Here is a 13,989-nt window from a genome sequence, read left to right as displayed (position 1 = left end):
CTGCTTTTCTTTACACCTGCTTAAATACTCTGGTATGTATACTATATAGTATTCTGTTAACATGCTATTTATTCATATGCATATACGGTGGAACCTCGATCGAACGAGGGGTCGTCCAATATAGCCAAATGTCCGTTACATTGAAGCACTTTTTTTTTTTTTTTTTTAGGTCACATGCACCCATAATACTGTACAGTACAACATTATTGTTTTGTAGGTCTTTTTCGTGGCCTAAAACGGCCAATACAGTACAAAATTATTGTAAATATAAAAAGTTTCCCCTTTTATCCAAACTTACCACACCTGTGTGCTTGGTCACGGTGACATTGTTGATGTACACTGCGCATCATAGGCGAGTCGCTCTCATGAGCCACGAGGAATTAGTGTGCTTACTAGTTCCAAATGCTTTGCCAAAAGCGAACGGCTTGATTAAAAAAAAAAATTTTACTGTATCAAAAAATCGCATGTTCCAGACTCCAGAGACTTTTGTATTCCTCACAGTTAACACTGCCGCCATGCCTCTCTCTCTCGCTCTCTCTCTCTCTCTCTCTCTCTCGCTCTCTCTCTCTATCTTTCTGTGCGCTGCACTCTATGGCACAATAGACAATCGGTATAACCATCGCCACATCGATGCCCTACATTCAACATGGCCGCCACGTAGGCTCATCTTTTGGATTTGGATCTGGTCATATTGTATATCTGTGACCCCGTAAATACATCAGTCCCATTCTCTGCCTGCATTGCACCACAGCGGCAGTAAACAACAGCGGCCAATTCTGGAACTGACAGACTTTGTCAACGGCAGTTTAAGTGACAAATGGAAACTATTTTGGGACACGCTGTCCAGTCCCAAAGGTCTGTTTTATCTGATATCAGTTATATTGGGGTCTGTGTTATCGCGGTCCCACTGTATGTATCTTGGTAGTCACTTCACTGCTGATGGTTAATAGTGAATCTTCCATTTTTCAGTCCCATTCCACTTATAAATAGACTATTTATTGATACACATAGTTTTCAATTACATACAATGCTTCTGACTATTGCTGTTGTTCATACCTATTTCTATATACTGTGTACAGTATTTGTTTATTCAAGTATAATTTAAAATTTAGATCTGCAAATACAGTATTGTGTTTGTTATTCTTGTACAGTTGACACAAACTGCGCTTATTCTGCTCATTATCATTGCCTGTTATACAAATAATTGATGTTGTAAATATGGAGATACAGTAAATATTCTGGGATTTTTTTTATTCTTTTGATCTGCAAAGCTGCAATCCCTAGCAAGACTAATGAAGACTCATTGTGGTCTGTTCTTATCTCAGGATACCCTAATCTTATCATTTAAATTCTCCTACGTCATGACCTTCATTTCCTAACTTCCATACAAGAACAAAATCTACAATAGCAATACATATTACATTAGCATGTCCAGGAGGAGGAAAACACACACAAATGAACTCTCATAATTGCATGATTTTTATGCACAATTCAAATTCAAATATTTCCTCCTTGATATAGCAGTACATCTGTCATGCTTATGCTTCTTTTTTTTTTTTTTTTTTAATAATTAAAAAAAGAAATAGAAACATACTAATGAGATAACTTCAGGGCTTTGCCGCTCCACTGACTATCATATTAATGTATTCCCATGTGGATTATACGCATCATCAAACACCTACTTTCCCTTCCATATTTTCTGTGAAGATGAGGGCTGGACACCGGGGTCTACCTTGCCCTCTGCAAAAATGAAGGGCATTCTTCATTATTATACCTCTTGTGATTACTTGTTAATAGCCCTACACTAAAATGTCCCCCCCTTCCAAATTGACAACATTATTGTGAATTTTGTTTTTTATGAGAATGACATTGTTTCGGTCACTAAGTCATTAAGATGAGGATATGATCTATTCATACTTGCTTCCTCTTTGTTAGAAAAAGTTGAATGTATTTTTGAAGACCTGTTTCTTTTATTGTATGAAATATATCATTTTGTTTTCGATATCAAGATGAACTGTAGCTTAACCTCTTCATTCTTGTGTTCTGTCTGTTTGCGGCCTGAAGCTCTGCCAGTGTAGTCTGTGCCTGTGACCTTTGTCCACCTTCTTAAACCTGTCTTCGTTCCCATGCCCTCCATTTATTCATTCATTCATTCTTGTCATCCCCGCCCCCTTTTTCTCATCACCCAAAACAGCCAGCCATCACGGTGCTTTTCTCACACTGCCTGATAGCCTCAACTTTGTCATGAGTGCAAATTAGAAATGGGAGTCTAAACTCAAATTGAATCCATTGGTTTTCTATACCACTTTTCCTCGTTAGGGTCATGGGTGAGCTGGCATCCCAGCGAACTTTGGTGACAAGCCGGGTACACAATGGACCGGTCACCAGCCAATTGCAGGACAGTGGAACAGATTTGTCATGAGCTGTGCCCTTCTGACCTCCGTGTTCATCCTTTTTCCTCAGTGCTCCTTCCGTGTTCTCCGCCGTGCTGACTTCCTCCGCCACGCCGCCAAGCCATCCACCTGCTCACGCCACCGCCTACCCCACGATCCCCGTCTCGACGACCTGCCAATACGCCCCAGGTATCCACCATCATATCCTCCTCAATAAACCTTTCACCACAAACTTCTCATTCTATATTTGAACAAATCCAAAGTAAACAGTTTGTGTTTGGCATAATAGTTTTCACAAATACAGTAAGCGGGAGGTGGTTATCGATCATTGACTACCAGGTGCTGATTCAAAATAGGATTGATTGCCTTGCTGTGCTCTTGGGGTAATTTTGGCAGGCCGGCCACTCCTGTGAAGGTTCACCATTGTTCCATGGTTTCTCCATTTGGGGATAATGCCTCTTCCCGTGGTTTGCTGGAGTCCTAAAGCTTTAGAATAGTTTTAGCCTAAATAACAGCATCTTTGATTGGCAGTTACGTCAGCAGCGGTGCGACACTGTGGACCGGCAATATGAAATATGAATCGCAGCAACACCAGTGGCAAACCGTCAACCCCTCATAAAAACTAGTGGCTGAACACCGCACAATACACAACACGTTAGTCGCTTTTAGCCATGTTGCTCGGTGTGCCTTACAGGAGCCAAATAAAGGCTCAGAAAAGTTTAGTGCAATGAGGCTTGCACTTAAGGTGTGACTGAAATGTTGGTATGAATATTTTGAATAGATTATGCCCACAGCGGTTGGAGAGCAACGCAGGCAATATGTGATTGATCATATCCCACAGGGGTGACAGGCGGTGTGACATTTACACACAGCAAACAGTGTTGGCTCTACTAAACTAAGCTCCCACAACTTATGTATGTAAGATTGCGAAGTCTTTCATTTTTAGCATGTGCATGCTAAACCTGGCTGATAAACGATTTCCCTAGCAGCACTTTTGTCCATCTTTTATCACTGCAGACAATGCTCTGTAGCATTGCCAGGCATTGTGTGTATCCATTATTTTTTTTGTTGTGTTTGGGGGGGGGGGAGCTCAAACCTCCCAAAAGTTTACTACCATAATTAATTTCCGCCTGACTGATCAGCAGCTTCATCAAAGGAAACAAAGATAGCACCTACAATAGATATTTGCTGAAACCTATGCAGTATGTTGAAGGGCAGTCTACTGTCCCGAGAAACAAACATTTCTATTCCTCTATCTCTCACATACACACATGAATGCATGTATTGACTGCTTCCGCGCTTCCTCACGCTAACATTAACCAGAAATGTTTTCAGCATGCCCCGGGTGACTTCTTAGCCTGCTCTGAATGGTGAGTTCCTTTGCGGTCACTCTTGAAAGGAATCATTAATGTGTGACCTCTGACCATCGCTTTAAACCATTAGCCAGTCAACTGATGGTTTCTATATTGCCATCCCCATAGGAAATTTGCTCCTATATTGAGTAAATTACTGAAAATCTTAATTGAAATAATATCATTTTACTCAAATATAGTCTATCTTCAAATGGACCCAGTTTTTTTAAATGCAGTGGAACCTAGAATGGACTAATAGGGGTCGGCGGGGGTTTGGAGGGACAGCCGATTGTCTGTTACATTGAATAACTTTTTTTTTTGGCCATATGCACCCATAATACTGTACAGTAAAAAAATGTTTTGTCGTTTTTTTCGTGGCCTAAAATGCCCAGTGCAGTACAAAGTTATTGAAAATAAATATTTTGCAAAAGCTTAAATGTTTGAAAGTTTCACATTTTATCCAATGTGACCACGCCGGTTTCATGGTGACATTGTTGACGTACAGTACTTATCATATGCGAGTCCCTTTCATGAGCTGCGAGGTATTCGTGTTTTATGTGATATCCCTTTATCAAGGTTTCACTGTATATATTTCCAAGTGATTTTTATTGACAAAACAATACATAAATCTGGAAATAGTTTCAGAGCTATATACTTGTAGAAAAATATTCAGATGGCAACACGATATTGTAATTAGCTTGGCAATACATACAATGAGCATAGGGGATGTTAGCTCTCCCCATGTAAAATATTGATCAAATATATGGAAATTCCTGTCATTTTCAGATTACATTTAATTGCATAACACACACGTGTCCACAGTATACAATGTCAGAAAAAAAAAACTCTATTAAATATTTAAAAAGGCTCAGTGTTCATTATTGTGGTTGTAGTTTGACGTGGTGTTATCATTGTTTTGATTGCCTTATTCACTTGGATGATAGAGCCAGAAAAGTACAAGTGCAGTCAAAGGAAAAACATTCCATTAATTGCTTTATAGGACTGAATCAAAACGGAGTACTATTAAACTCAAAAGTTTGGGAATTGCTTTTGGCTTGGATCTCTTTAGATAGCAGGTCTATTCATTCCATAAATATGGCCCTCGGGCATAGTGTCCATTTCGACACATCATGATTTTATTTCCGCACTACACGTCCGGAAAAACAAACAACAAAGAGCACAAAGGACGCTCACACAAAAACTCTGCTAGAGAGTTAGGCAGTGGACAATATGCAAAGAGGAGTGTGAATGTACGTTTGTGTGTGCTTGCGTGAGTGGATGTATGCCATATGTTCTAGAGTTGTCATAATGTGCATTCTAGGTGTGCATCTTGGGATGGTACCCGCAGCCCTGCCTCACTGCGCTGTGTGTAAATCATGTGTACAAGCTGTTTCCAATAAACTGTTAAATTTGATAAAGAGGTCTAGTTTTATATTACAAAGCCCGCAGGGGACTCGGACTTGTGCGATCATGAATACATTTTGCCGCATAATAACGCTCTGACTCCAATCGCCGCCACAGGAAAAATTGCTGCCCTCCTGGAAATCAAGTTGTGAAGCAGGCTGACACCTGTGTAAAAGGACAGGTGATGGGATTATAACATATTTATGCCTTCTGAGTTAGTGTTAAGCGACTTTTACAAGTAAGAGTGAGTAACACAAAGGACTGCAGGGCAAGGGTGGTGGTGCCATAGGTGGGCAAATAACCCTTTTTTTTTTATCCATGAGGGAAACACTGCAGAGACATTTCAGCTTATAACATACTATTAAGTTATGTGCGATACTACTCGTGATCAAACGTTCACTAACTGGCCACAACATGAGGTACGCAATGTAATGCGATTCAATGCAATAGCAATGTGAACCAGTCTGCCCTAACAAAGGCAATAATGCTCTGTTTTGATTGACACTGGCAGCGAGGTATTAATTCAGCACCATGTTTGTTACCTCAGCAGAGGGCAAGACGTGGGATATATGTTGATCAATGTTAGCGCAAAAAGTGGTGATCCATTACATTTGGTGGACTGACTCCTATTTAAGACACTCTCGCAAGGAATATTCTAATCCAGTTTGTAACAGTCTTATTGTAATATTGTTTATGAACCAGAGCGTTGCCCACTATCCAATAGACTAACAAACCAATCACAAAACAATACTCTGTAATTTGAGAGAATTTTTTGACAATTTTCTTTTTTCTTTTTTTATGTTAGCCCATTTTGTTCCAAACCAGTTCAAATGAATTTTGAATTTTAATATTTTGTCCATCTCACATAGCTTAAAGGTGTAATTTGCAGTTAAAAAACAAACAAACAAACAACGCTTTTTGTCATTTGCGTTAAAACTGTCTCTACGACCCGACAGTAGAATATTATTAAAAGGATCTTTTGAAAAATCACCCCGCTCTAGCCCCACCTAATGCCTCTAATTTCATTAGGGCCTGAACAGCAACCGCTGCAAGGTCCGTATTGTTATTTTTAAATATTTTAAAACTGAGCATGGCGGGACAAGAATAGTTCATCATAAAGTGTGACAGGAGGCATGACTGAATAGTCTGTCAATCATTTGCACACGCCCATATGCACAGAGGCCTACAAGGACATACCGCAGCGTCTTGCAGAGTAGACTATTATAGTTTCTTGGTCGGATTATTTAACTTCAGTTCACAACAAAAGTTAAAAAGGAATTGGACAGCTTTGTCCTTCAAATCAAGGGTAAAGCTATATAGTGGTGGTGTGTGTCCTATACGCGGAGGGTTGCGTGACTGAGCTTGGAAAACCTCCTTGTAGGTCACGCCACCGTTTTCACTGAGCCGTCAGGAAACTTGATCAAAGGAGAAGCACGGGAGACTTCGCTTCTCACACGGACGCTAAATTCATTACCAGCCAGTCCGAAGGAGCTCATCAAAGCTGGGACACGGACAGCTGGTTTCTCACTCGGACGCTAACTTAATTAACTTTCACCCCCAGCCAGCCTGAAGAGTATCACCAACCAAGACTTCATTTTTTGGGACACTGGCTTGGTGACCAAGAACCTGAGAAACCCTCTGATCAGTGGTTCCCCATGAAGCCACAGGCCCATTTGTTCCTTTTTGGTCTGGGACAATGAATGGAGCACGAGCGACACCCACAGGCAGTGGAAAGCTACTGCAACTCCAACTCCATTCCGAATTTGAATGAGGTCTGATATTTTAAGAACTTTGCATGAACGTTCACAACAGCGCCACGAGTGATTGTATTTCTGCATATTTGAATGTCTGATGCCAAAATATTACAGTTCTCAACAATTGTAACATTCATTACAGGGATTGAAGAGGGTGTGTGCATGATGGTACAAAGCTGGAAACTGGTCTCATTATTTTCAATCCAATCCAATAATTCATATTTTATCTCACTGGTTGTAAACCATAAAATAATCATTTGATGGAAAAGTAACATTAAGAGGCGGTCTATCAGCCAGGAAGCCCCACCTCTCACCACGAGGTGGCGAGGACACATCGGACCCTTCCCCGCCGCAGGGCACCCTGCCAGCGGCCAAAGATACCCTTGCGGGTGCCTGGGGAGCTCACAGAGGCAAGCTCCGTTGGGAAGGAAGCGGGCAGCACACTTCCGCTCCGAGCGTCTTGCGAACAGCGACACCCGGGCTCCGGCCGCCCTGCCTTGGAACTCCTTTTTTTCCTTCCTCCTTTCCCCACCAAATCCACCTGTTCCCCGTGCGGACCGGACCGGCCAAACATTCGGGAGATCGACCAGCCGGCCTAAATTGTGTTCCACGCAACCTAAGTCCAACTTGCGGTCTACTAAAGTACAGATTGGTGCATATTTGGGTTTAAATGAACGAGAACAGGAACCCCCTGCTGTCCCTTTACGTCACATCTGACATGATTGACACTGCTCTTGTATTGGATCTCATTACCTAATATGCGATAATACATAATGAAGATTAGCTATTGACCTTCAAATTATTTCCTCCATTTTCTGTAGCCTTCCGCTTCGCCTCAATCAAGTCGGTGAGCTGGAGCCGAACCCGTCTGACTTTGAGGCAGAGGCTTGGTCTTCCGTGGACTGGTCGCCAGTCAATCGCAGGGTAGACAAACCATTAACGCTGTCATTCACACATGGACCATTTGAAAAACCCACGCAAACACGCACAAAGAACATGCGCACGTCACACAGGAAGCCGAGAGCAAAACACCCAAAAATTCTCAAATAAAATCGTCCCAGGATAGGTAAAGTCATTACTTGATATTCCCCCGTCTCGCCAGTCCGGCCCGTATCTCTCGTCTCCGTACGGTATCGAGGTTGCTGCAAACGCAGGCAGGTGATGAATGCTCAGTAATTGTAAGAGTTCACTCGTACAAAGATTCAAATCCATGACAGCGAGAAATGGAAGAGCGCCCCGGGGGAAATTTCAGGCCGTGAGGAAGTGCATCCAACCTGTCTAAATAACAGATCACACCCCAACCTGGTCACTTGCTCAGAACATGTGCACTGATATTAGAAATGTGCCTTTTTCTTTCTTTTTTTGCAAATGAGAACACCTCTCTGCCGTCTAACAAAACACGTGGGAGAAAGTGTGACTCATTTCAATTCGACTCAATAAATACATGTACAGTATGCATAATGATGATTCGACCCTTTTAGCACCATAATAATACAAGTAGCTATATTTATTAGTTTTAGGAGTTACGGTAACTTGAAATACACATGCGCCGCGGTGTCACTAATGATCCTTGTCGTTTTAAAAGGGTTAACCATCTCGAGAATGGAAGGACAAAAAAAGGAAAAGTTTGCAATGGTCGCTGTAATGGCTTAAATGCTGAGTTTGATATTTGTGTAAGCATGTGCATCACAATAAAACGAAAAACACATGACATGAGTTCTATGAATAACCAATGTGCATCTTTTTTCTTAATTTGGTTTTTGGACAGCGATATCCATGTGTGTATTCCTAATTGCGTCCTCTTGTTGAGTGTAAAAACTAAACTAATAGTGAGCTAATTCAACTCTAATCATATTCATTTGAACCAAAAGTCATCATCTGTACCTTATTCAGACATGCAATTTTAAAACCGCATCCCTTGAGGGGCGAAACAAACATTCCACTCATTACAAGTGCATGAAGGATTTAGCCGACGCCTCTGATTCTGACGGCCGCGACTCACAGAAAAAGAGCGCTTTTAAATCAGTAATTAGAGGTGTTTGGCAAAGAAATCAGTCAGCAGCGGAGATCAATTTGCTTGTTTGTTTACATACTGTACTGTATTTGCGTATCTTATGGACAGCTTGCAAAAGTGCACATTTTCTTTCGCATAAATATGGATGTTCCTCTGATTGTTAAGAATGTGACTGATCCAGCATCGAGTTTTAGGTTGTATTTTGGTAGCTCTACAATCTGTAATCTGTAATTTGGATGCTCTGTCTTCGATATTGATGTTTATTGAGCTGTCCAAGTTCCTCTAACAGGCATTTCTCTTTATTCTTAACATCCAAAATGGACCTTAGAAACTCGACAAGGTGTGCTACATGACTAGCATGGCTTTACCTTTCAGGCACAATGCAAAAATTGCCAGGGTGCCCCCCCCCAAAAAAACACTTCTTTTTGATGGATCCGGTTTATATTAAAAAAAAAAAAACATTGTATTTTTGAATGGCAAAAACAATAAAAGCAAAACAACAGCAACAGCAACAATAGCTGCACGTTTTGATTATTGTAGTCAATAAAACCATAATTGTTATGTTATGTCACAATTTTACACAAAGTGTAAGTTGACCAGAGTCAAAATCTGGAAGAGCAAAACAGCAAGGGATGTCTGCATTAGTGAAAATGGGCCTCATCAAGGGCTGCTCTATCCAAAGAACAACAAATGAGCACTCTGTCGACTTCCTCTCAAGTTAAGCTTTAGAAAAAACAGACCGGACAAGCGGTCTTAGCTGAACAACCATCAGGCGCTTGTGTTATTGATTACATAATCACAAAGCAAAGATGTAACAAGTGGAGAAAACAAGGCAAACAAATGAGGGTGAGGACAGACAGAAAGGTGCAAATAAGATCAACAAAGAAAAAAGAGATTTCGTCAACAGCGAGGTAGATGTTTCCTCAGGAGTATGATGAAAAGACATTTGTTCCTTTCTTCTCCACGGCTGAAACTACATTCTGCTTTAGTTCAAGTCCTCAGTTGTATCTCAGCATCCTGTACCCCCCCCCCCCCCCACCCCCTCCCCTCCCTCCCTCCATCCCCAAAGGTCCAGGGAATTACAATGTCTGCCTCCCCTGTCGCTATATTTAGGCCATTTAAGGTTGTGCGGTTTTAAAAGGGGAAAGTCAAAAGATGCCATTCTTTATGAATGTCTGCGGATATGAGCGGGACCGCCGCTTCTCTGCTCTCACCGCGCGCCCTCGGGAGTTCACCTTTTCAAATATAACGAATGCCTCAATTAAAATCCCTTTCAAACACCAAGCTTATTTTTGACAACAATTGTCCGCCTTGTCCCTGAAGTTCACCGCGTCTGTTTCTCCTACTTTCCTCTGAAGAGGAGTGATACACATGGAGGGTCGACTAAGCTCACGTGCAAAGAGATGTAAAAGGAGAGTCAACAAGGAGACAGAAAGGGACTCTGAGGAGAGGGAGCGTAGAGTCAAAATGTGAAGCGGGAAGTTCGAAGGATTGACACAGGGCCTAGAGTGATCTGAGCCAGCAGATGGCAGGATAAGAACAGTTATACGGTCACTTCCTGCACACGCAGCAAAGCCTTTTTTCCCCCCACAAAATGCAGTTAAATGCAATAGAAAAGTGCAAGCAAACCTTTCGTGTCCAATTAAAAACAGGACCGTTATATTGGTCATTGGGTCATACGATTTGGTCAGTAACGGTAAAGACAAAATCTAATTTAGCGATATTTGTATTTTTTTTACAGGGAAATGGCTCCCAAGACGAAACAGTCATGCTCAAAGTCAAATTTTCTAGGGCTGCTACGAGTACTAGAATGTTTCGAGTATTTTGAGTAGATCCGTTTATTTAACTCACTTCACTTCCAACCCTCCCAGTTTGATACTTTTGGTATATATCGTAACTACCTGCTAATGGCGGGAAAGAGTTCTACTGTGAAGTTGGAGCAGGCGGACTAGCGCAACGCGGTTACGTCATCTACGCGAGCGTACGTGTTTTTGATTCAAGGAGCGCGAAATCAATTGCGATGACGCTGCAGTTTGCTAGCCGCCGTTAAACACAACAAGAGAAGAAAGAGAAGATGGACACGAGGTCAGAGAAGACAAATGCGAGAAAAGAAGGCAAGAATTCCAAAAGCGTGGGATCATTTCAGAAAGGCGAACACTGGCGAAGCGAGACACACACAATGCAATGGAAGAGCCAAGATCTACGTCGCGCAAATCAGCGAGTTTAACGGTAGTGCAAAGTACTAACCCAGCGTCAGCCATGCTGAGGGTTATGGTTTATATTAATTACGACTATATTAATTTGTGGCCACTTTATATGATGGCGATGAGCAGAGTATGTGTGCGACTATAACGTGACTTCATTCAGGGAGTTTGCTTGTCAACGGACAGTTTTGCTGTAAGTGTGTGTGTGTGAGACACAGTGCCAGTGTACTAGCATCGTATCCGCTACATTTTGAGTCAAGTACTGGTGGTAGGAAAAAAAAAAAATAAAAAAAAAATGGCTGCGAGTGGCAAAGTTTGTCAAAAAGTGTATTAAGATAATATTTGCGTTTCCTATCAAAATTGTATTTATTTTCATTTTGGTTTCGTTAGTCTGCTCTAAGCTCTTAATTGCACAACCACGAACCTACGGGATGATGTCACAACGTAAAAGGCAAGCTTTTCAAGCGAAGTTGCACAACAGGCTCCTTATGCCTTTTGAAATAAATCCTTTGCTTTTTATACTTTTAAGAAATGCTACGTTGAAACTGAAACTTGTTTTATTTATTTTTATTTGTCGTTTGCTATTGCCTCACTGAAAATATTTTGACAGTTTATCGCTCAATGCGAATTGAAGAAATAAAACATTTATCGCAAAAAAAGAAAAACAATGAGTCATTCATTTTTAAGTGAAATGGCTTATTTTGTCTCGTGTATTCATAATTGCTTTTTAACGAAGCCAAAATATAATTTCTCCGAATACCCGATTATTCGATCAAAATTTTGGTAGGCTACCCCGTCCGTCCATGGATGTTTTGTGCCACTTACTTACTCATACTCACGAGGGTTGCGGGCGTGCTGGAGCCTAACCCAGCTATCTTCGGGCGATAGAGGCGGGGTACACCCTGAACTGGTCGCCAGCCAATCGCAGGGCACATGTAAACAAACGACCATTCGCACGCACATTCACACCTACGGGCAATTTAGAGTCCTCAATCAACCCAACACGCATGTTTTTGGGTGCCCGGAGAAAAACCCCGCAGGCACGGGGAGAACATGCAAACTCCGCTAATAGTCCTATCAGTCAAATTCATTGATTTTCAAAAGGAAATTCAGTGGGCCATGTAGTTATGGTTTTTGATCAAATAATCTGAAAATAACCCATTTTGCAGCAGGTTAGATACAGGTGATAATTTGGCGGAACTTTAGCATTTGAGCACCCAGCATGTCAGGTCCGTGTCGCTGAAAGATAATCATGCCCGATTATCCTGTGGTGTGGGGTCTTCTCGACAATCCACATTTGTCCTGTCAGGCCCTCCTGTGTGGAGTTCGCATGTTCTCACTGTGCTTGCGCCTCTCCCAATCCAGACACATGTATGTCGGGTTAATTGACCACTCGAAATTGTCTATAGGGGGGAATGCTCGTGTGAATGGTTGTTTTGAAAATAATGCGTTTTTCAGCTCTTATTTGCATGGGGAGAATGAATTGAATCATTCCTAATCGGGATGGCTGGCTTTAATAAAATAAAATACAAACAAGTAAACCTAAAAAACATGGGCTACGTTTTCATTCCAGACCCCTGGACATAATAGACATCTAAACTGTATGGTAATGCAGATTAAATGCCTGTTGTTGTTTAACTTTGCTTCATTTTAGTCGCCTTCTTTCAAGCTCCAGGGTGGAAAACAGAGACAACCTTTTTCCATTTTGTAATTTTGCGTAATTAATGATTATGCCCGTTTAGCCTTTCCGACTTTCAGTTCCACGCAACTGCATTCGACTCGAGCTCGTGTGCTATTGCACGGGTTAGGATGGACATATATCTTGAATGACTAAGAGAGGGAGATAAACAAACAATCAATTCATTGTTGTTCTTTAAATGTATTTTCCACGGAATGGCAGAATCCACGAATGCTCTAAACAACAGTTTTGATGCCAAGGTTGTATTAAGCAGATTACGACTAACAAGGTTTAGCAGTTGGAGCCAAATTGGCTCCATTTTGCCTCAATTCCTTCAAGACAACAGAACGGTGACCAAAATGTTAACACGTCTGTGTCAGGTTTCAAGTTCAAATCTTGGCTCCTGCCCTCATGTGTGGAATTTGCTTGTTCGTCCTGTGCTTGCGTGGGCTTTTTCCACGTCGTCCGGCTTCCTCCCAAATGCATGTTAGCTTAATTCAAGACTCTAAATTGTCCATAGGTGTGAGGACAAGCACTTCAGAAAATGGATGGATGGATGGATGGATGGGAGAATCTCTATACATGTTCTAAACTCCTACTTTGATGTCAGTGTTCTATTGAGCAGAATAATGCCTCCCCGGTTTTTGTTGCCATGGCGTGGAAGTCGTTCAACTTCCCACAGCTGATGCCATGTTGTACTTCTTTAGTCAGCAATCTCGCTGAGAGTGAGTCAACAGCATCTGCGGCCAAGTAGTGAACTCCATTTGGCCTCAATTGCTTCAAGACATAACAAATTAACAATCAATTCCGCACAATCCACCACATTCTTAATGATCAGTTCCTTGATAAATGCATTACTATGCACATCTATAGTCCTCATTGCACAGGGCAAGTAGGAGAGGAAGGGAGTGCAATGTGATTTTTCATGGAGTGCCTGCCAAAGCAACAGGTGCACCGTTTGACATTTCATAGGGTTTTTACAGCAACTTACTATCGAACACTGTTTTGAAAAATTTGGGCAATTCATAAAAAAAAAAAAAGATTTTCCATTATTTTTAAACACAATTTAGAATATTTGTGGCGACACGGTGGACGACTGGTTAGAGCGTCTGCCTCGCAGTTCTGAAGACCGGGGTTCAATCCCCGGCCCCGCCTGTGTGGAGTTTGCATGTTCTCCCCGTGCCTGCGTG

At 41.7% G+C, this 13,989-nt stretch overlaps 1 long non-coding RNA gene across 1 annotated transcript in view; it reads left to right on the top strand.

The window, feature by feature from the left end:
• Positions 1-13,989, top strand: part of LOC133470253 (uncharacterized) — a 90,405-nt gene that overhangs the window by 25,569 nt on the left and 50,847 nt on the right. Inside the window, exon 3 of the long non-coding RNA XR_009785931.1 lies at positions 2,464-2,582. This is a non-coding gene — a long non-coding RNA (uncharacterized LOC133470253). The remainder of the gene's footprint in view (positions 1-2,463; positions 2,583-13,989) is intronic.

This window comes from Phyllopteryx taeniolatus, chromosome 20, assembly GCF_024500385.1.
Source record: "Phyllopteryx taeniolatus isolate TA_2022b chromosome 20, UOR_Ptae_1.2, whole genome shotgun sequence".
Taxonomy (NCBI): Eukaryota; Metazoa; Chordata; class Actinopteri; order Syngnathiformes; family Syngnathidae; genus Phyllopteryx; species Phyllopteryx taeniolatus.
This window is presented reverse-complemented; position numbering and strand designations above follow the sequence as displayed.